This window comes from Ambystoma mexicanum, chromosome 13 (assembly GCF_040938575.1).
Source record: "Ambystoma mexicanum isolate Mex_15411 chromosome 13, UKY_AmexF1_1, whole genome shotgun sequence".
Taxonomy (NCBI): domain Eukaryota; kingdom Metazoa; phylum Chordata; class Amphibia; order Caudata; family Ambystomatidae; genus Ambystoma; species Ambystoma mexicanum.
In genome coordinates, this window is record NC_090938.1 from 831,566,651 (window position 1) to 831,588,858 (window position 22,208).

At 46.2% G+C, this 22,208-nt stretch overlaps 1 protein-coding gene across 2 annotated transcripts in view; it reads left to right on the forward strand.

Annotated features, from left to right (window-relative positions):
- Positions 1–22,208, forward strand: part of NRM (nurim) — a 101,440-nt gene that overhangs the window by 34,629 nt on the left and 44,603 nt on the right. The gene's annotated exons all lie outside the window — the stretch shown is intronic.

A 22,208-nucleotide genomic window follows, 5' to 3' on the forward strand; every position in this document is an offset into this window, starting at 1 on the left:
TTTCCAGACTAGCCCATCTATGATACAGCGGCACCAAGTCCATAACCAACACTTGCTCGACCTGGGAAGTAATGCAGGCCTGTGCTTGTGGGGAGCTATCTGGGAATACTGGTAGGTGACTTCCCGCTGAGGAGGGGGGTTTGCATGTGAATTGGCCATCTGGGAAGACCTAGGACAGACCAGGGTCATGCAGCATGTGGATGTCTGTAGGGTTGGAGGCAGACTTTTCTAGAATCCTTCAAGAAGCACCATGGAGACTTCTTTGGTGCTTTGGTAGCTTTTGTTCTTGGCTCCCATTTCCTTTCCAAGGTGTGGAACCTCTTTTCCCTGTCTTGTCTTGAGGACCTTCATGTGTCCCAACTATCATTATTATTATTATTATTATTATTATTATTATTATTAAGACCTTTTTATAGAGCGCAACACGCCAAGGCCTCAGTGCACACAAATAGCAAACAATACAAACAGCAGAAGAGGGAGAGGGTCAGGAAACGTAACTCTGTTCAAATCAGATTGGGAGATCCAGAGGAAACACCTTAGTACCCGGCAAGGGTCAATGAACTTGTTACGAGCAAGCTGATAGGCATGTAGTCCCTTCTCCCCTTCCATGGCGGCCATTTTCTTTGTTTACCATGGCCACCACTGAAGGGGAAAAAGGACTACGTTTCCCTGTCCGTGATGGGCATTTAAAAAAATAAAAACATGTATTCGGCTGTGAAATGCAGCATGTCTCGTAACCGGAAAAACACCATTAGTACCCCGGTCTAACAGGCCGTGGTACTAATGGCAATATGCCCCACACCTGCGGGCCATTACAGCGTTCGCTAATGCACCCAGGGCCTTCGTTAAAGCCCTCAGGGTTTTTTGCCTTATTAATCTTTAGAATTAAAAAGAGAGGTTTTTATGGCCTTCTTAAAGTTAAATAAGTCTGAAATATTTCTAATTTCAGGTGGAATAAAATTCCAGAGGGAGGGGCAGAAACGTCAAGACTAGTACCACTGAAGTTCTTGGGCTTAGTGTGAGGCAGGGCCAATTTATAGAGACCATTGGATCGAAGAGAGCCTATGACTGGGGCTTTCCAAATTCTCCTCGTCAAGTAAGGAGGAACTTGGTTTATCACACATTTGTGTTTTGTAAGAAATACAATGTTTAACCGGAAGCCAGTGCAGAGATCTTCGAGCTTGAGAGACTCAATCCATTCTAGCAAGTCCACACACCGCTCTAACAGCACTGTTCTGAGCCACCTGTAAGGTATTCACATTATTTCTGGAAGTGCCAACAAGAAGACTATTGCAGAAGTCCATTTTTGAATTCACAAGTGCAGTGACAAGCGTGGCACCATTGGTATCCGACAGATCATGCTTAATCTGTCTAATTAACCTGGTTGTATAGGCACATGAAGACTTAATGTGGCTGACCTGCTTTTTCATATTTAGGTTAGCATCCAAGTAGATGCCGAGGGTTTTTACCCAAGGACATATTTTGATTACAGAGTCTGCAATTGTGAATTGACAGTACCTAGAGTTAAGTTTCGACAGACGTTCACCAGAACCAACTAACATGAGACATTGGGGATTTACTTGGACTGTAATCTGAGTATGAAAGCCCAGGTCAGTAATTTGGTTTCCTCGTCCTCATACTACGTTAAATTACTTTCTCATGCACGCCCCTTCCTCTCTAACTAGTCGAGAGACGGTGGCCTGTGCATTGATTAGCTCTAGGATAGACTATTGCAGCAGTCTTCTCATTGGTCTTCCAAAATGTGAAGTGAATAGACTACAGGTAGTGCAGAATAATGCGGTTAGGGTTGTTATGGACAAAAAGAGATCAGACCATATCTCTCTATCTAGAAGGGAACTTCACTGGCTTCCTATTAAGGAACGTATCCTCTTTTGCCTGTTGTCCATCTCCTTCAACTGCTTGACAGGTTCTGGTCCCAACTACCTTAAAGAAGAACTTAAACCTAAGACCAGTAACTATAGTCTCAGATCTAATGGCCTCTCTCCACTTGTCGTTCCAAACGGCAGACTATCTCAGACAAAGAGTGGATCCTTCTATTCTGCGGCTCCCATTGCGTGGAACAGTCTTCCACTTCAACTTAGAAATGAAAGCTCTAATAGAGTGTTTAGGAAAGGACTTAAGACCTATCTGTTTAATTAATCTCCTTTTCTTTGGTCTGAGATCCTCCCTTCTGGTATAACTTTTATCATCCGTGACCTCTTTCTTTGTGAACGTTTTATTTGTTTTGCTTGTTAGCGCCCTTAAGCCTTAGGGTCAGTGGTTCTACGCTATATAAATTATAAATAAAAAATAAATGAGCCTGGTCTTGCTACTATTTAAGGCCAAAGGATTGAGGTTAATACATCTTTGAATTACATGATCTGCCTGATTAATGGTTTGTGAGTCCTCGTCATAGTCACCCGTCAACTCGAAAAGCTCCTGGGTATGATTGGCATAATTGGTGTATTTAATGCTGACACTATCCAGGAGGTCAAAGAGAGGGCAGATAGACAAACTAAACTAAGTCTGAGAAAGGCAGGCTCCCTGTGGGAGACCACAGGAAAGTACGTCTGGCAGATGCTGAAATCCTTCAGAAGTCAACCTGGCAGGATGCCAACCATGAAGGGGCTGGTCAAGAGCAGCTAGATATTTGATCCAATCCCTCGACTACAAAGCATGATCGATGAGATCAAAAGCCGCCGAGAGGTCGACCAGCATAATCAAAGCTACCTGACATTAGTCCGCAATATTGGTCAGTTTGGCTCTTAAATTGAGCATGGTGGTCTCCGTGCCATGCATGGCAAGGAAGCCAGATTGCAAAGTACCTAGGAGATTGAATGTTTCTATGTGGGTCTGGAATTGCAAATATGCTATTCAATCCAAAACCTTCAGTAAAAAGGGTACATTAGTGATTGGGCGACAATTGCTCACAACCTTGGGATCAAGGGTTTCCTTTTTCAAAATAGGGGTTATCCAGACATTTCTAAGAGCAGCAGACACAACTAAGGAGGGTTAGAGGAGTTGACAATTTTTGTAATAAGAGGAGCCAGACAACCGATGACATCCTTAATAATACTGGCTGGACATACATCACCAGGGCAGGATGATGGTGTAAAACTTTTAACAATCTTCATCAACTCGTCCTCAGAGATTTTATTAAAGCTAAACTCATGAGTTAAAGGGTGATTTACAGACATCTTATTTTCAGGATTACTCTCATTATTGTCATGTAGGCCAAGGTTCTGTCAACGAGCTTTGATCTTGGCTTGATGAGAATTGAGTTTCAAGGCAAAGCCTTGTTGAATTTCGGTACACCATAAATCACTCTTTGTAATGACAGGGCGACAGCTGTTTTTTCCCCCAAACTTCTTGAGGACAGGGAACAATTCTCTCTGGTGAGATTCAGCATTGCATTCTCAAAGTGATCTCGTTTGGCAGAAATACTGGAGTTTTTAGTTAGTGGCCGCGATTCGGTATGTAGAAAGATTCTCCTGACAAGGAGATTTCCTCCAGACTCTTTCACATTGTCTTTTTATTTTCTGAAGTTTAGTTAAATTGTTTGAAAACCATGTATTGCCCAAGGTTTCGGTTTTAATCTTTTTAACAAAAACAGGGGCTAAGGTGTGAACAATACAAGTGGTCATTTTTGTTTAACAGATCCACAATCCGGAGGTTACTTTGGCCCATTCTTTTTCTGTGATTGTTGCAACATTCCAAAATGGCTGCTGTGTTACAATGCCTTTGATTTTACAAGATGAAACATAGGCTGCTTTTGATTGGCTCTTCATCCACACTTAGCAGCCAATCCGGGAGCTGGCAGGCGAACACTGCCCCCCCCCTTCCAAAGGCCCACTTTCTAAGGCCCTGTCTGTTCCCCTGTCTGTTGCCTGGCCGGGTATGTGGGTCCTTTCCTACACCCCCCTCCCTACCCCACACATGCACATGGAGGCTGATGGGAACACCACACTTTCCGGACACGCTGTAAGAATGGAGTATCTAACATTTCTCTGAAGGTCAGTTCCCTCAACTAACTTGATCGATCCTCTTCCTTCATACCTGGGACTGTCCCACCTCTCGCCCCATCTCATCTGGACTCCCACTAATCTAGCTGTGCCCAGTTGCAGCATTGTGTTTTCTCTGTGTCCTGCTGAAATCCAATTTAGCTTTAAAATGCAAGAGGATATGAAAAAAACCTAGATCTCGATCCCTTTTTAAAAGCAAATTTCAATTATATGTGAAAGAAATGCTAGATTTCAAGAATGATTCCACCCTAAGAGAATGTAAAGGGACCTCTCAGAATTTTCATCATGAAAGAGCTTTTCCGTATATAGTGGCAAATCACAAATTTGATGATAATCCCAGGGAACCTAACAATAGGAGACGAGTTTGCTTCAGTGATACCTCATACAGCTCTAATGATGATGGGAACAATAGCTCTGGAGTCGGTACTAGCGATGGCACAGGCCAACAAGACACCAACACAAGAGGGAGGGGATATAGGGGTCAGAATCGATCTAGACAAAGTAGGACCTCTTCTTTTTTTAGATCGAGGTGCCCACAGAGGCTATTGGAACAACGACCCTATAAGAACTCTGTCGGAGCCAAAAACTATGGTAGTCAATTTATCCACCTATAAGTGGAGCTCTACAGAGGAGAGAACCCTCAACAAAGGTCTGTACTTTGTGATCACTAAGAACCAGGACCCTTTTGAATTCAGAACTGAATTTCAACAGTTTATGCGCAAATTACATCAGAATTTCTTTTTTTGAATTAACCAATGTTTGAAAACACCAATTGTAGTGGAGTACGTAATCTTCCCACGTTTAATGCTCCGGAGCATAGTCCCTCCCCTGAATCTGTGGTTTTTGATGGAGAGAGAAACCTATTTAGTAAGGGTCAAAGGGACCTTATGCTTAAATTAGCTAGGAACAATCAAGTGATTGTGCGACAGGCGGATAAGGGTGGAGCTATTGCACTCCTTGATCGTTGATTATATCCAGGAATGTAATAAACTTTTATCTGCGGGTAAAAGCTACTGCGTCCATGATAAAGAACCCACAGAAGAAATGGTTTGTGTGTTCAGAGACAAGGTAATGCGTGCCTTTGACCACAATATGATTGGTAAACAGGAAGCTGATTTTATTGATGAGGGAGAAAGGCAGAGTTCCTGCGTTTTATATTTTGCATAAAAAATTCCCTCGACTCGCCTGGCTGGCCCATTGATTCTGGGGTGAGCTCTATTTTGCAGCTTTTGTCCAAATTCGCTGACCACTATCTAAGACCGTTTGTACTTCAAATGAGGAGTGATTTGAGGGATACCACAGATGCCATTAACAAGATTGAAGGGTCCATTTTTACTCCAGGCACCCATCTCCTCACATGTTTGGATATTCAGTCTTTGTATACTGTGATTCCCCGGAAGGCGACCTTCATTGTGGTTTAAGTGGTCCTCATGGGTAGAGTAGATGGTCACCTGGTTAGTAAAAGTTTTGTTCTCTGGTGTACTGAATTTGCACTTAGAATTAATTTTTTCCAATTCCTTGCTATTTATTACCAACAGGTTGAAGGTACTGCCATGGCAATGGCCCTCGATTTAGAAACTTTATATGTTGAGATGTTTAGGAAATCTATAATCTACTCTGAATGAAATGAAGTGGGTTCCAAGCTGATTATGATTACTTCATGTAAGTTTATTCCAGCTTCTAAGTTCCAGTTACACATTGAAGACATATAGGACAATAGCTAGGCACCGGCACCCATCACCCAGGCAGGCCAGCTGTAACTGCCACCACACAGAACTCTCACTCATAACATTACACCATTCACTCTTCAACAGTCCACGTGACATCACTGGCTACATCACATGAGACAAGCACTACACAACCCACCTCCCTCCTTTACCCAACCATACCTACACAGAACATGTCACATACAGGCACTACACAACACACCTCCCTCCTTCCAAAACACACGTACACGTGACATGCCACCCGCAGACGAACACTTCCACTGCAAATCCCCACCATCAAAACAACACACCAGAACGAACCACATTCCCTGAACCTATCACAAAATCACCATGCTCCCTCTGTCTGTTCCTGCCACAAACAGACAACTGGGCTCTCTCCCCAGGACCAAACCCGCCCAGACACCAGGCTAATTTACCTACGTCCTGACACCACCAGAAAACTTCTTTGCCACCCGCCCCTGCCTCATATATCGAGGGTCTCCAGGCTGCCACCCTGGAACTCCAGCAGGCCTCAAGACTGCCACTCTAGGGCACAATCAGGCCTCAAATCCCCCAAAAAGCCAACCACAACCTCACACCAGCAAGAAACTTGCATCGAGGAAACCCAGCATCACTAAGTTCACACACTCCCATCGACTCGACAAACCGAGCGCATTCCACAAACCGAGCGCATTCCACCAGAGCAGGTTGAACAAACCTACCAAACACATTGAGAACGGTGGCCACACACTCCAATGCCATGAACAAATACTGGTGAGACTAAATGATCCAATCGGCTCAGAGGACATCCTCACACAAGTCGGACCCATACTATAAAACGAGGTCGACACTCGACACCACAAGTAACATGAAAAACAATTTTCTCATCACCTCAGGATGCCACCACACCCCATTCCAATGGGTCATTGCCGGGCGTCCCCAGCCATGCGCCCCCTTGCCTCCAGCTACACACTGTCCCCCGTGATGAGAAGGGTAACAATCCCTAGAGGAGGTGCTACCTCCCTTTAGAACAACTGCACCGCTGTTCAACCTTTACCAAAATCAGATAAACTCCATAAACCAGACCAAAGCCCAAACATGGATTAGAAAAACCAAACCTCCTTGCACTAAAAGAGCTGAGGTGCTACCTCACTCTAGAACTGCATGGCTGTTCAACTTTTACCAAATCGGGTAAACTCTGTAAACCAGACAATACCCACACGGGAAGACAACACCTCCCACTGACATCACCCAAACGGCACGAACCATGCATTGCACACCGCCACACTTTTAGCTAAATTGTCTTTACACCATACGCACTTGCTACCTCGCATATCCAAAAAGACCCACACTCCTAATCCATGCTCACTGCAAGTACAATCCATTACCAAACTCTCACTGACGCTCGCCAATTAATCGGAGTCCGATTTATGACATGCACTCCAAAACCATAGAATGCTGTAACAATATATTCTGCTGTAACTACAACACACAGTAAAAGGATATGCATTTTAACAAATGCAATAACCATATCTTGCCAAAGTGAAGCAAAATACCAATACCCAAAACTTGTATTAACCTAACAGTCCATAGCCTTTTTAGACTCTTAACATAGACCTAAAAGTCCATAGCCGAAGGTAGGCACTAATGACATGCCCAAAACCATATCTTGCCAAAGTGAAGCAAAATACCAATACCCAAAACTTGTATTAACCTAACAGTCCATAGCCTTTTTAGACTCTTAACATAGACCTAAAAGTCCATAGCCGAAGGTAGGCACTAATGACATGCCCAAAACTGCTGAAAATTCCTCAAAATGATTAAAGCTATCACACACGTACTCGGTGCAACCATGAACCTTTTCACATACTCGCGGTGCATGCAGGTTCCTACCATAACAATTCACCATTCCACTTCTGCAAAATGCACCTTCCTGTAATTATAAAGCACACATAAGCACCTCAAATACGGTACTTCATTCTTCATATACAGAGTGCCTGGTCCGCTTAGAATGGGTCATATACAGATCCCAAATCCACAAACGGACTTCCCCACCACCCTGACATCACTTTGGAAACCTTTTCACATTCCAAAACCAGCGTTGGCCATAGCTATCTGGAAACTAATGAGCATTACGCTCTATACAAACTACCATACCCAACTGTATTGTTACACCCCACAAGTCACCTTAATTGTTGGCCGCTACCTGACGCCTCACTGAGACGGAGTGGCATGCCTTCATCACTGTCCACCATGAATGCCACTCTTCATGAGGCGGAGATCTCAACACTCTTCCCCTGGTTGTGTCGACGTAGCACTGCCACACAGCATCTCACCGATTGAGACAGCGCAGCGTATGCCCCAGTGACCGCTACAGAACGCCTTGGGTAGGCGGAGTGGCTCCGAAACATGGAGCAGTGAAATCACAATAATCGGGACCAGTTTCCTTCCAAGTCCCATACACGTGAGGCGATCACGTTATATCGATTCCACAGGGTCCTTTCCTCGAGCCTTTTAACTTGTTTCCCGACCAGTCTCATTACGCATCGTGATTTCGTCATCTGATGCTTTTCCGGAACACCGGGACATCAACGTTTCGATGCTTCGCCGACTCCATGGGCTGGAGGACAACGTCATCATTGTCCATGTGTAAGTGGGAGAGAGCGGAACTCCAATGACCAACGGTCAAATCGCCACACTTGCTCTGATTACCAAATGCCCGTAGTGACGGGATGTGCGCGGACCTCTCCTCTCCTGGCCCAATTTCAGTAGCACACATCCGGGACCTCTCCTCGCATGGCCCGATTTCAATCCCACATGTCCCAGACGCAGCACTCACAAATACTACGAGCTACTGACAGTCACATTTGTCTCGTGGACCACTTCTTGTAGATTGAGTCCTAAAATCCTCGGACCAGCGTTCCCCAAGTCCTATGGACTGCTGAGCTATTACTAGGACAGCTTCCTCTACCACACTTGATGTTTTGGGTCGCACCTTCTTTAACCAAATGCTGCTTTGCCAGAATCAGCCCCTTGGACACAGCACTCGCCCTGGCTAAGGCACAGCTGTGCACTTGTGAAGAGGGGACCCTTTCCTGATCCTTCCCCCGCGCCCTGGATGATGGGACTTAAGATTTTGGGGGCGGCGTTGTCCTTCCTCTTGCAGTCTTTCTTGTCCTTCCTGCACCCCCCATCGCAGGGTCCTTCAGTGTTTTTTTTCTCACGCTGGTTCCTCTCCACCTTGGTAGCGCAGGTTCACCTTCAGAGACTGACTCGTCGCCAATGAAATGAAATGAAGTGGGTTCCAAGCTGATTATGATCTACTTCATGTAGATTTATTACAGCTTCTTAGTTGCAGTTACATATTCAGGACATATAAGGAATACACAGGACATTAGGTAGGACAACACCGGCTCCTGTTAGGCAGAAACCTGTGCAGTTCCCTTAGGGACCACTGCAAAAAGTTTAAGACTACAGGAGTTGGCAGTAAACCCAATTGGTAGCAGTCTGCACCACCCAGATTTACCTGATAGCTGTGGCTGAGCAGTCAGACTTTTCTCAAGGCAGAATACAGAGCATACACAATAGGGCAGGTACACACAGTAGAACACGCAAACACTGACCAGAGCTTTGGTGTAAAAGATATATAATTATTTATTTAAAAACACATCTAACAAAACATACTGGCGCTAATCTCAAGCAAGTTCAAAAACAGTTACTAAAGTATATACACTCCCTTAAAAGAATATTAGACAACTCTTAAGTAAAGCCCCACCTATTTTCAGACAGCGGTGAGCGCTTAACGCAGATGGCACTCTAATAATTTGGTTTAAAAGGGAGAGAAAGGCAGAGCATACATTGAAACAGATCCCAACACTTTCAAAAGAACACAGCAAGAGAGGAAGGCAGAATCAAACCGTGAAGTTAGAGTTCAGAAAGCCAGATCCACTTTTAGGATCAGAACGAAATGTGTCCAAGGTCACACGGTTGAAAAAGTGCACAAAAGTCTCGAAGGTTCAGAAAGAAGTTGGACCAAAAGAAAGGGACCAGTTAGATGGTCAAGAGGCAGCCCAGTACCTTGAAATGGTGAACACTCCAGCGGGGGCAGTTGTTCCTGGCAGCGGTTGCGAGTTGGTCCTTCGTCTGGCAGAAGGGAAGATCTTGTCGGGGAGAAAAGCAGGGGGTTGTTGTACTGCCAGGGAAGAAACCAGCCGCAGAGTTTCTCGATTCAAAGGAGTGGTCCTTTTATTCGCGGTTCAGTGGTAAGTGGCTATCCGGTTGCCGGGGTGCTTGGCACGGGCAATTCGACCACTAGACGTTCTGGTAGGCAAAAAGGAAAGCGAACTGGTTGTCCCCACCAGCTCAAGGGGAAGAGACTCTCCGGCAAGAAGATCTCCTCTGTCGTCGGGAAGTGGTGAGACGGTTCAGCAGGGCTCCACCAGTGGTGTCGTTGCAGGTCGGCTCAGCTTCTCAGGTCCTGTGGCGACTTCTGAAGTTCCAGTCCCAAAAGCCCTGCTTTTATGCAAGAAACCCCCATTCATTCAGCCTAGCTGTCAATCAAACAGAGTGCTACTTGAGTTGCCAAGGCAACTCAGTCCAGGGTGCCTAAACCCCCTCCCATGCCCCCTGTGGTACCCAGACAGAGTGGCACCACTTTTGGAGGCTTCTGTGGAGAAGCCCGCCAAAAGGTGGAACAAAGAGCTCGACTTGGGTTGGAGTCACAAAAGAGAACACAAACGCCATTTTAGAATCGAGTTCTGTCAAAAAATACCAACCGGTGGATTACTATTAAATAAATAACCCGGCAGTATGTTCGAGGCTATAGGAATTAAATAATTAAAGTTGGTAGCCTCGAACAATGGGGAAAATCCCATAGAGATATATTCGCGGTCGAATATAAAAAGTAGTATCCACTGCCACCAGCCAAAACCCGATCGGGGGGGACGGAGACGTGCCCCCTCGCATAACAGACCCCGGGGCAATCAAATTGCCCTGACCAGTACGTCCACAATATGATGGTTTGTACTGGTTTCTGTTAATAATTTGGGACTAGTAAAGCCAATGGTGACTTTACATCCCCTGGGAGACAGTAGTCAGTCCCAGGGTATGGAGTCTATGGTGGGGTGTCACTATGACACCCCTGTGTCCCAGCACTGAGGGTGCTGGGTAACACACATAGTAAAAACACATGAGACCCTATGGAGTAAAAGACCTGTTAAGTGACTTCAATTCAGCAATCCCACTAAGTCAGTGCCTCGTCTGGGGCGCCCAAGGGAAGCCCTTATTTATATATTTTTATGACAAGTTATACTCTGGATGATAAACCCTTATATAACACCCCTCTCTTTGAATCCCCCTGACCTCACTGAGCCAAGAAGTAGGTGTGTTTTGCAATTTAAAAGATTTATTGGAAAAATTAAACTATATATATATATATCACACTTTTATAATAAATTAATATTTGATATCACACTAAGGCATATAATGTTGATCAACAATAGATGTTGTTACACTAGCACTGATTTAATTACTTAAAAGTTAGTATAGGAAGGATAAGGTAGCAGAAAATACTTTTATGGTTTCAAGGAAAAGCAATGAGAGAAAAATGCAGCACAGAAATAAACTTGATATGATTTCAACAAAAGATAATATGATCACTTTTTCTTTGACAATTTCCCCTCCCCCTCCCCCTATGCAAGATAAGGAGATGGAAGGAGAGCACATAATTCTCAGGAATACAAAATGCAATACAAATTTCCAGTCCCCTCCCCCCCAGCGAGCTTAGAGGAAAACAGGTATGATTTTTAAGCAGGCAAGATCCTTTTAAATGTTTAGTTTATTTATATAGCGCGCCATTCCCTGGGGCATCCGGGCGCAAACATACAAGGATATGCTCAACTTAGTTACAGGTACATGATAAGTAGGGAAAAAAAAGACATCAACCGTGTTACAATAGGCAAGTAAGTACAAGGAGAGGTCAGGAACAAAGGGAAACAGGTGCCTGTTTCCTGCATAGTTATGGGGCAGTAATATACAGTTATGTACAATGTGACATATCGGGTCACCAATGTCAGAGTGATGTGCTGCACATGGAACTTCAATGTGGTGGCAATGAAGTGTTAAATATGATGAAAATGATTTTAATTCCCTCTAGAGGTTCAGGGTGAGTGAGAGATACTTTAAATCAGTTCAGGTCAGCCCTACCAATGATTCAGGGATGGTTATCAGGTTGAAAACGGGATTCAGTAATGGAAGCGAAAGACAGATATTTTTACACGTGGTTGAAATGAAGCAAACTCAATTTGCGGCACCTTTTTCCGGAGTGCGTTGATCGCGATTATGGGGGAACTATAAGGAGTAGCAAGTCAGTTGTAGGCTTGTTGGAAAGCTTAATCCTAGCTTTAAGATGAAAGTTAAAAAGATACGGACGATTTAATGGAGGTAGATTCTCAAAATAAAAGTAAAGCTCAGAATGACAGGTGACCGTTTTGCAGAATGGACACACGATTTCTTATGCAGTTCTAAATAGGTTAAAATAGTTTGAATTTGATTATTTTAAACTAAGAGATTGGTTCTGGCACAGTTCTAGCTGAGTACTTGCACTCTAAAGTTGAAATAGGCCGTCAAGGTCTGATCAGGTTTAGACTGGACTCCTGGCGGGTGGTTCTGAAGTCACAGCTCTCTGGGTCAGCTCTGCTCTGCACTTCACAGCGGTCTGGTCTGGGTCTCTCTGGTTCTGGTCTCTCTGGATACAGCACTGCTTTCTGGGTCTGCTACCGGTTCTGTCAAACGTTCTTGGCAAAGAATCCAACAGCTCGCCCGGCTGTAGAATGGTTTGGTTGGATTGCTGGATTCTGAAGGCCTCAGCTTGTGGGTTAGGCCTTTGCTTTAAGTTCTGGAGTCTAAGTTCTGGATGTTCCTTCTAGATGTTGTGTGGTCTGGCAAAATTCTCCACAAGAAAATGGAAAATGAATCTCTTGCCTGTCCAAGCAGTCTCTTTTTATGTGTTCTGCAAGTGGGTGTGTGCGTGGGCATAACTAAGCCTGCCCCTCACAACTTATTGGCCAAGTCCTCCTCTCTCCCTTGATTGGGGGAAGGAATGGAGTGTCATCAGGCTTTAATTTTATGGCATACAGAAAGAACACTCCCCTTTGCATTTACTTAGAAAATGAATTTTTCTTAACTAACAGGTTTCCCAGATGCACACGTCGTTTAAATTACATACACATTTCACAGATTAATTTAAGATACACTCTCGCCCAACTCTGATCTTTCTAAGAGCTTGGGTTAAGAAATGACAACATTTTGTGCTTTTTAGTGACTTTCGCCATATTGGTTTTTCCTCAAAATGTACACTGACCTGCACCCCTTCCCTGAGCATATTACTGGAAATTACTATGTCTCTATCCTAAACACAGTGTCTGCAATATTAATAGCAGGGTTCGGTCCCAGAACACCGCACAAAGTGGAGTTTGGTCTCAGATCGTGAGGGCATTTTCCATATTAAGGACCCCCAAATTGTACATTCCTGTGAGCTTAATACAAGATTTTATAAGCAATTTAACTTAAACATATATTTGCTGCAATATGAATCCACAATCCAGTCTGGCCCGCCCCCAGAAGCTTGGTGAGTCAGAGATCACAGGCCTCTACTTCTTGGCAGGGCAGCTGTTGCCAGATACACCCTAATCTGCATTTCTATTCAATTGAAAGGGTCTATTGTGTTGGGTCCTGCAAGCTGCAGGGGAAACTCCTCCCTCTCAGTCAACAGGGCCATGTGATCTCCTGGGCTGTTGTGAGTCTCTGAGGTGTTAATGGTTCTCAGGAAAAGCAAGTCTTTTGAACTTTTAATTACATAAGACCCCCTTCTGCTCACTGCACAGTAATGCAAGACAGCTCTCCTGTCAGGACACCCAACAAGCCCCCCGCCTGACTGCTCTTTGATTTCGAGTCGAGGGGCAGTCGGGTGCAAAGGATGTTTTGATCCACGCGCTGGGATGTCCACATCATCTTCTTCCGATTCCGCAGATGACAAAGTTCAGCATCTTTTCCTCCATCAGGGTGGATCGATCGGTTCTCCTCGCCGGTCCTGATGGGAGTATTAGGCGGTACCCCGGGCTTCTTGGATCTTTCCTCCCGGTCCCCAGGTCGTCTTCCGTGGTCAGTCTCCAGGTTGTCTTTCTCCTAGGATGACAAAGCAAAGCGGCAATACCAATTCGTAGACATTTCTCCCCCACTATTGATATAGTGGGTCGGCATATACATTTTATAAATCAATAGACATTTACATTCTTATTTTTAAAAGAAAACAAGATATAATCAGAAGACATTTTCATTCAAGAATCATAATATTTTAGAGACTATATGTGGGATATTTTAGGGTTGGAACTGAATTACTCTGGAGGGGCCCCCTCTGGTATTGCAGAGGACTCCTCCAGTTGCTGCAGAGTGTGCCTGGTATGGCAACACTAACTGATTTATATGGACCCACTTGTCTTCCCCTTCTGCCAAAATACCTTTGGGGATGCGGATCTTGTAGGCAACTGGGGAGATCTTGTCTATAATTTCAAAAGGTCCCTTCCATGTAGGCAAAGATTTTTGCTGTTTGGCCTGGTTTCTTTGGAAATTGTATAGATAAATCCGGTCTCCTACATTGTACTCTTGCATGGTGGTTTTCAAATCGTAATGGGTCTTCATGCTATCAGCTGATCTTTCTAGATTCCGCTGAGCATAGGCAAAAGCATGTTGAAGGTGTTTCCTTAAATTCTCCACATACTCATGAGTTGTGGAGGCATTTATCAATGTCTGCTCTTGGGTCCTGTAGAGCAAATGCTGGGGAAGCACCATCTTGCGTCCAGTCATCAGCTCAAACGGTGACATTTTAGTTGCAGATGAAGGGGTAGATCTGATGGCCATTAGGACCAGAGGTAATCGGATATCCCAACTTGGCCCAGAATCTGCCACACACTTTTTTAAGATGCTCACAATGGTTCTGTTGTATCTCTCCACTGCACCAGAAGAGGCTGGCCGGTAACCAATATGTAGCTTCCTTTTAACCCCCAGTATCTCCCACATCTTAGTCATTACTTTGCTGGTAAAATGGCTACCTCTGTCTGACTCAATCCTTTGGGGTAGACCAAAACGCGAAAAGATGTGGTTGATCATCAGGGCAGCTGCTGTTTCTGCCTTGCAGTTTGGGGCCGGGAGACATTCCACCCACTTGGTAAACAAGCATGTAACCGTCAACATGTACTTATTCCCCCTTGAGGAGCGAATCACGGGGCCTATGAAGTCGATTTGCAAATCTGACCATGGCAGTATCATCCCCCTCTTTTGGAGAGGCGCACGGTGTGTGAGGGATGTTGGCTGAAATTGTGCACACACAAGACACCCCTTCAAGTATTGGTCGAGGTCCTGCCCCATGTGTGGCCAGTATGCAACCTCTCAAGATCTCAAGTGTTGTATGAAACCCCCAATGACCGGCAGTGGTCGCATCATGGGCGTGACTTAACATCCGGCTTCGGAATGAGGTAGGGACCACCCACTGATCATGGCCAGCTTGGGATTTCCTTACCAACAAACCATCTTGGATTCGGAACATTTTTGGACATTTCATCAACACTCTAAGGTCCTCTTTACCAATGTAATCGGTATCCATCAGGGGAAAGTTCTCAGGGTCCTCAATGTGCTGGTAAAACTTACCAATTATTGGATCCCCCTTTTGAGCCGTAATCAAATCAGCATCTGGGGTCTCCTTACTCCATTGTGCAGTTGAAAGGTCATTGTGAGCATTTGTCTGGGATCTAGTGATAGCAGTGACCTGGATCTCCCCCAACAGGGACTCAATCTCTATTAGATCCCCTTGGATGGCCCCGGTTTTGGCCAGCTGATCAGCTAAGTCATTTCTAGTCTTGTCTGGTCCCTCTACTTTGGAATGACCCTTGATCTTCTTCCAGTAGATGGTCATCCCATTCTAGGTGACCAGATCATCAATGTTTTGAATTAACTTCCCATGTTTCAAGGGTTTGTTATTAGCACATAACATGCCTCTGGTTTTCCGATTAACCAGGTGCTCCACAAACCCGTTCCGTACATAATCTGTGATTATGACCAGTTCGTGGAGTTGATGTTGGACAGCAGTGAGGATGGCTTGATACACAGCCATCAATTCTGCCATCTGACTACTTCGGGGACCAATTTTGTACCCAGCAGAGGGTTCTGTGGACTCCTTCCCCCATGCATTCCCTACGCCGGCCACAAGCTATTTTTCCCCGTTGTCAACATGGTAAGAGCATCCATCCACATACAGTGGGCATTCCTTCACACTTGTCTTTTTCAAAGACTTTGTGTGGGGAATTAAGGTATGCCTCCATGTTGTACTTGATTTTTAGACTTTCGTCCTCAAGGCAGTTTTCTCTGGCACAATCATGCAAGTCAGCCAGACCTTGCGCGAGGGGGCTCTTCTTGTTTTGGCCATATCTGACCCCCACAGGAAAGCCTTTCATTGACAGGATCCAGGAAGTAATTCGGGAATTACTCACATTTCCGGCCCGGATGCTGTCACTTTGGAGATATTGCAGAGGCTGGCGTGGAGTCTCCACTATGATCTGTTCCCCCTGGATAAACGGGCGGTAATTCTTCAATGCCCACACTGTTGCCAGGAGTGCCTTCTCACAATCGTTGAATTTTTCCTCCAAAGAGGATAAAGGTTTGCTCGCATAGGAGATTACTTTATTGACCTTGTCATGCTTTTGGTATAATACTGCCGTCAAGCACGTATTAGAGAACCCTGTCTCCAGGAAGAACTCCTTGTTTCTGACAGGGTAAACTAGGCAAGGCGCTTGTGAGAGGCTTCTTTTGAGCTGTCTTACTGCCTCGGATTGTTCTGGACCCCATTCCCACTTGACCCCCCCCCCCTTCAAGAGATGAATCAGGGGTCTAGTGATCTCTGCGTAGCCTTCAATGAACTTTCTGCTGTAATTAGTCAGTCCAAGAAGGCTCCTTAGTTCCTGCAGAGTTGTGGGGTCTTTCAGTTTCTGGAGTGCTTCCACTTTCTTTTCTTGGGGGCAGAGACCCTGAGGAGTAATCTCATGCCCCAAGAAATTAACACGGGTTCTACACCACTGTGCTTTTTGAAAGGAATGTTTTGCTGCGGCGGCCCTCAACTGTGTCAGAACATAACGGATCTCCGCTATGTGTTCCTCCACAGATGAACTTTTGATGAGGACATCATCTACATAAGCCAGGTTACCCTTCGCACCCAGGTCAGGCATGGCCTTGTGTAGGAAAATGTTGAAATCATTGCCGGAGTTGAGGTATCCGAAGGGAGTCCGGGTCCATGTGTACTGCTGGCCCCCAAAGGTAAAAGCCAGTTTGTATTGGTCCTCCCTACTGACAGGCACGGTCCAGTAACCATTGGTCAGGTCTATTACAGTGAATATCTGTGACCCCTGGATTTGGGCAAGCCCTTGGTCAATGTAGGCAAGAGGCCATCGGGAAGTATGGACCCGTTTGTTGAGCTCCCTAAAGTCGGCGCAGAGTCTCCACTGGCCGTTTGGCTTCAATATTCCCAGCACCGGATTATTGAAGGTGCTGTGGACTGATTATTCCCCGGGACTCAAGGTTCTTAATTATTTCAGTAAGGGACTCCATTGATGCGAGAGGCAAGCAATATTGCTTCACAAACACTGGAGTCATGCCAGGGTCTGTGGGAATTTTTGTGTGGCTGTTGGTGTGACCAGTCATATGAGTCTACCGCAGAGAGATCTTGAAAATCCAAGAAAACTTGTTTCAACTTTTGCTTCTGCTCCAGTCTCACACAGGCGTCAGCTAGGTTGACTCTCTTCCACCATCTGCCTGAAGCCTGGAAAGACTTCTGGTTTTGCCTGGAAAGACTTCTGGTTTTGCTATCTCAGCGGCCTCCTCCAGCTGGGTGGAGAAGTCCCTGGTCAGAGTACTGATTTGGACTGGTGGCTTCAGGTGGGAAAGGCAGCCCTCATGGACCTGGAAAATCACCTCATCCCTTCTGAAGTCACAAGTCACATCTTCCTTACCATAAGGGCAGGAAGTGTACACCAGGAAGTCCCCCCCTCCCCCCCCCCCCATGCCGGGTAAAGATCCTGTCTGGTGTTGTATTGTCATCACTGTCACTGTCAAAACAGTCCTTGGGGATTGGTCCTAACAGTTAATTTCCTAGATCAATGGAGAAATGTCGGTCATCAACCGCCATTCCAATAATGGTGCCTGCGGCTAGAGTAATGCTCTTTAAGTCGCTGTTATCCACCTCTATTGGAATGGTGTCATGTTGTATGTTGACTAATGGAGTTGGGTTTACCCCCAACCCTTGCTGTTGGAGAGAAGCATTTAGATGTATGTAAGCATCAGGGTTTTTCCAACGTTTGTCCTCTTTTAACTTTCACTTCCAGGGAGAATTGTCGGGTCCTTTCTGGGATGGTGACTTCCTCTTTAACCTGAATTTCAACTGCATAAGGTAGCAATTGGGCTGACCTAAATGCTTTTTCTGGATCATCAAAGCCCATGGGATTATCTGCTAATCGGGACCAAGCTTTGAAGTTTGTTAGGTCCAAACTAATGGCAAAGCGATTGCGAATGTCACTGCCTAAGTAAAAGGCGTCAGTGACGTTCCGCCCGACCCAACAATTATGGACTATGCTCTTGTTGCCAATGGAGATTTTGAGCATACACCTGCTTGGCAGGAAATGTTTGGAAATGGGTGTTTCCAGATCCATTTCCCATTTGTCTATCAGTTTGAATGTGGGAATGGCTGGATCTTTTGAGAGTTGGCGGAACATGGCTTCGCTGATTGTTGTTCACACACACACTTGAGCGGGAACAGAGTCCTTCCCATCATTTAACTGAACAGGGATGAATGTTACGTCTCCTAAACCTAACAACCCCTCCGCGGTTGCCACGCCCCCACCCTCGGCCTCTTGCCGTCCCACTCGCTCACATAAACACCCGATTGCACGCATGTTCAGGCGCCCATTCAGTCATCATACCCGGGGGTTTTCTCATACACCTGGCACTTACCTTCCCTCCCGCTCCTGGCAGCTACACTGGAGGCTTCCATGTCACCAAGGTGCCCTGAATGGACCTCGGAGGATCCGCGCGTCACGTGACTCTCCATTTCCATTGCAGCAATACTTCCGTATCACGTGATTTCTGTCATCCCCATCACGTGATGCGCCTTCCTTGGATAAAAGTGTCCGGAAGTCAATGAGCGTCGCTTCACAGCTGTTTCCACCTGGATTCCGTGACGCTCGTTTCATTGTTGACTCTACGGATTTCTCTCGACCACGTTTTCTGTACCACGGATTGCCTTTGCCTTGCCCAAGTATTGACTTTGGATCACCAGTTGCCGGACTACCTTACTACATTGGATTCCTAGTGCCTTTGCCTCTTGTTACCTCGTTTTGGAACTGTTGGTTTTCTCGCTGCCTGACCCTTGGACTGTCCCTGGTTTGCCTTACGGATTTGTTTCTTGTCCTGGATTCTTGGCCTCTGGCCTTCACGCTGGGTGCTTGCCTGTCTGCATACCCACCATCTGCCCTCAACCATTTGGGGAATTCCCAACGCCTCTCTGCTGTTATTGAACATCTTTGCCAACACATTAGGTAAGCCATTTAGGATCATTTCCCTGGGGTTCTACTCTTGCCAACTGCTTTGTGCTTATCCTATAACCTATTGCCTTACAGCGTTCGAGGGGTCCTTTTCCGGCGGTTCCCGAGTCCAGGCCTACGAACCACTTCACCTGTGGCCTCAAAGACCACACAGGCAGTATTTCTGGTGTTGTCTGTGCGGTACTTGGGGACGGAGGTATCCTTACTCTGCACTACCATCAAGTCTGTAACAATGAACAACTGCTCTCCAATTTGCTGAATATCAGCCAGGCTCTGAGCTGATTTCACATCTTTCTGGACTGTCGGAGTGAGAATGTCTGATTGTGGATTAGTAAAGAATTTCAGAGTTTCCTTCCAGTGTGGAATACAACCTTAAACTGGAAGGAAGGTTGATTTTCAGAAATAGAGAGGATCCCCCATCACCAGTCTGTTGTCCTACTGCTATTACTGTCACATCTGGAATTTGGTTGTTCTGGAAGTGAAATTCTACTTGGTCAGATTTTTGTTCAACCATGTGGCAGGTGCCGTTTAAACTAACATGGTTGACACTCTGTATTAATTTTATTGGTCGGCTAGTCTGGGTCCAGAGGACCTTGTTTTACGCAATCTATTAGGGGTGACCACCTTCTCAGGAGGTCATTCCCTAGTAAACAAGGGGTGCCCTCTGGAGTCACTACTATGACCGGGTGTTTCACCTTGTGTTGCCCAATTTTGATGTCCAAATCTGCAGTCCCCTCGACGGGAATTTCCTTCCCGTCAAAGTTTTGAAGTTGTCCAGGAAGAGAGGTGAGAAGAATTCGGTAATTCTCCCCCCTTCCTACATTTAGTTCATCAAAGGCCCTTTTGGACAAAAGGGTAGCTTGGAATCCAGTGTCCACCAGTGCCAAAATTGTAGCCTGCCCCTGTACTTGAACCGGGGCATAGTATCTTCCCTCCTTCTCTGTAAGGGGGCACAGTTAATGCACATTTTTGGACAACTAGGTTTCTGGTTTTGGACATTGAGAGAGAAGAGATCTGGGCAGAGTTCGGCAGGGAGTTTTGGGAATCGGAAAGAAAAAGTTGGCAATCGGATAAGGATGAGGTTCTGTGTTCCCCTGGTCCGGTTCTGGGCCGCCCCCCCTTTCTGGAGGCAGTCACCAGGATGGGTTTGAACCAGGGGTTTTCGGTATTGTTGGTTCTGGGATAGAATGATGGGCAGCGACAGCTCAATCCCCACATCTACCCAGTCTATGGATGCGGTTTTGGGTTCCCCTGGTTCCGGTTCGGGCCGCCCCCCCCCCCCTTTTGGAGGCAGTCACCAGGATGGGTTTGAACCAGGGGTTTTTGGTATTGTTGGTTCTGGGATAGAATGATGGGCGGCGACAGCTCAATCCCCACATCTACCCTGTCTGGGTTGGAATCCCTTGGGACCCATTTTTCCTTGGGAGGAGTTCCCCCATCTCTGAAGGAGAAGATCCTTTTCCCAAGATCCTCTGAGGATCCCTCTCCCTCAAATTGGAAGACCTGTACCTCCTCCACAAAATGGGTCTGTTTGGGCCTTTGTTTCTCCTACCGCCTCTGCTCCTTGGGTGGCAGACTTTCGGGGTTAGGAGATTTTGTTTCCGGTTCCTGGATTTCCAGGGGCTGTTTTACAAGTGGGGAAGGAAGCTTCCTCCAAGGCTTTACACCCCCCTTCCCCTTGTGCCTCCTCCCTGTGAAACGGTGGGTTATCGGGGTGCTGCCCCCGTCATTGTTCTGGAGCACCAGGGCCAGAGTTCGGTGCATTCTGTGCCGGCATACCCATCTGAGGGTTCTGCTGAGCCCTTAGCACGCGACCCAGCTCCTGTGCCATATTTTGGACCTGGCGCTCAAGTTGGGAAACCCGCTCAGGCTGATACGGGGTTCTGTTTTCTCCCCTGGGCTGATCCCAGGAAGGGTAGCTATCCCTTCTCTGGTAGTACCCTGGGTTGGGAAGATTTGGGTACCCCTCCGCCCTTGGCCTCCCCTCTCCCGGATTCGGTTGTCTGGGCTCAGGGAATTGGGGAAAGAAAGATGGATGATTTTGGGGCTGGAAGTTGGGTGACAAGTTCTACCTGGGGAACAAGTTCTACCCAGGATTTGGTGAGTTTCTGCCCTCCTGGGGGAAGTTAGGAGGGAAGTTCCCTGGGTTGGGCGCTTGGTTGGATTCCCCCGCCGCCCCTTGGGCCAGAGGAGTCCACACATAACCCAGGATTGGACTGTTTCCGTTATAGCAGGGACTTACATAGTCAGGGGAGCGAGGGACCCCATTTGTGGGACTACCTCCTTGACTCCCTGTCTGTGACTGGCCCGGGGGCCTTCTGGGCTTAGAATTATTCGGTGCAGGCAGGTTTTTAGGCCCCCCCCCATCTCCAAATCTAAAACAGGGGCAACCTTTACCTCTGCCACCTTGGCAGCAGCAGGGGTGCTGTTGGTTTTGGGGTTTTTGGGCTGATTCTTATTTTCCACCGGTTTCTGCACCTCATAGATGCGGGTGGCTTGCTCAATGACCCAGTCTAAAGATCTTTTCTTGTGAAAATCTCTCACAAGCTTGGTCATTATGTATTTGGGTAAGGCATGGAAAAACGTATTAACAAATTCTTTACTGTCCGTGCGTACCCTTTTTGTAGTCTGCGCTAAAGCACGCTTTAACTCCTGAACAAATTCTTGTGGGGCCTGATCCTCCCCACATTGCAAATTGTAGGCTGTCTTGCGAGCCTCTTGGGGATTTCTGTGAACAGAAAAATGTTTCAAGATGGCCGCCCTGTAGGTGGACCATCTTGAATGATTTTAGTCCTCCAGCCCCGCAAAGAAACTGGAGTATTCTGGGGAGAGTGTCCATT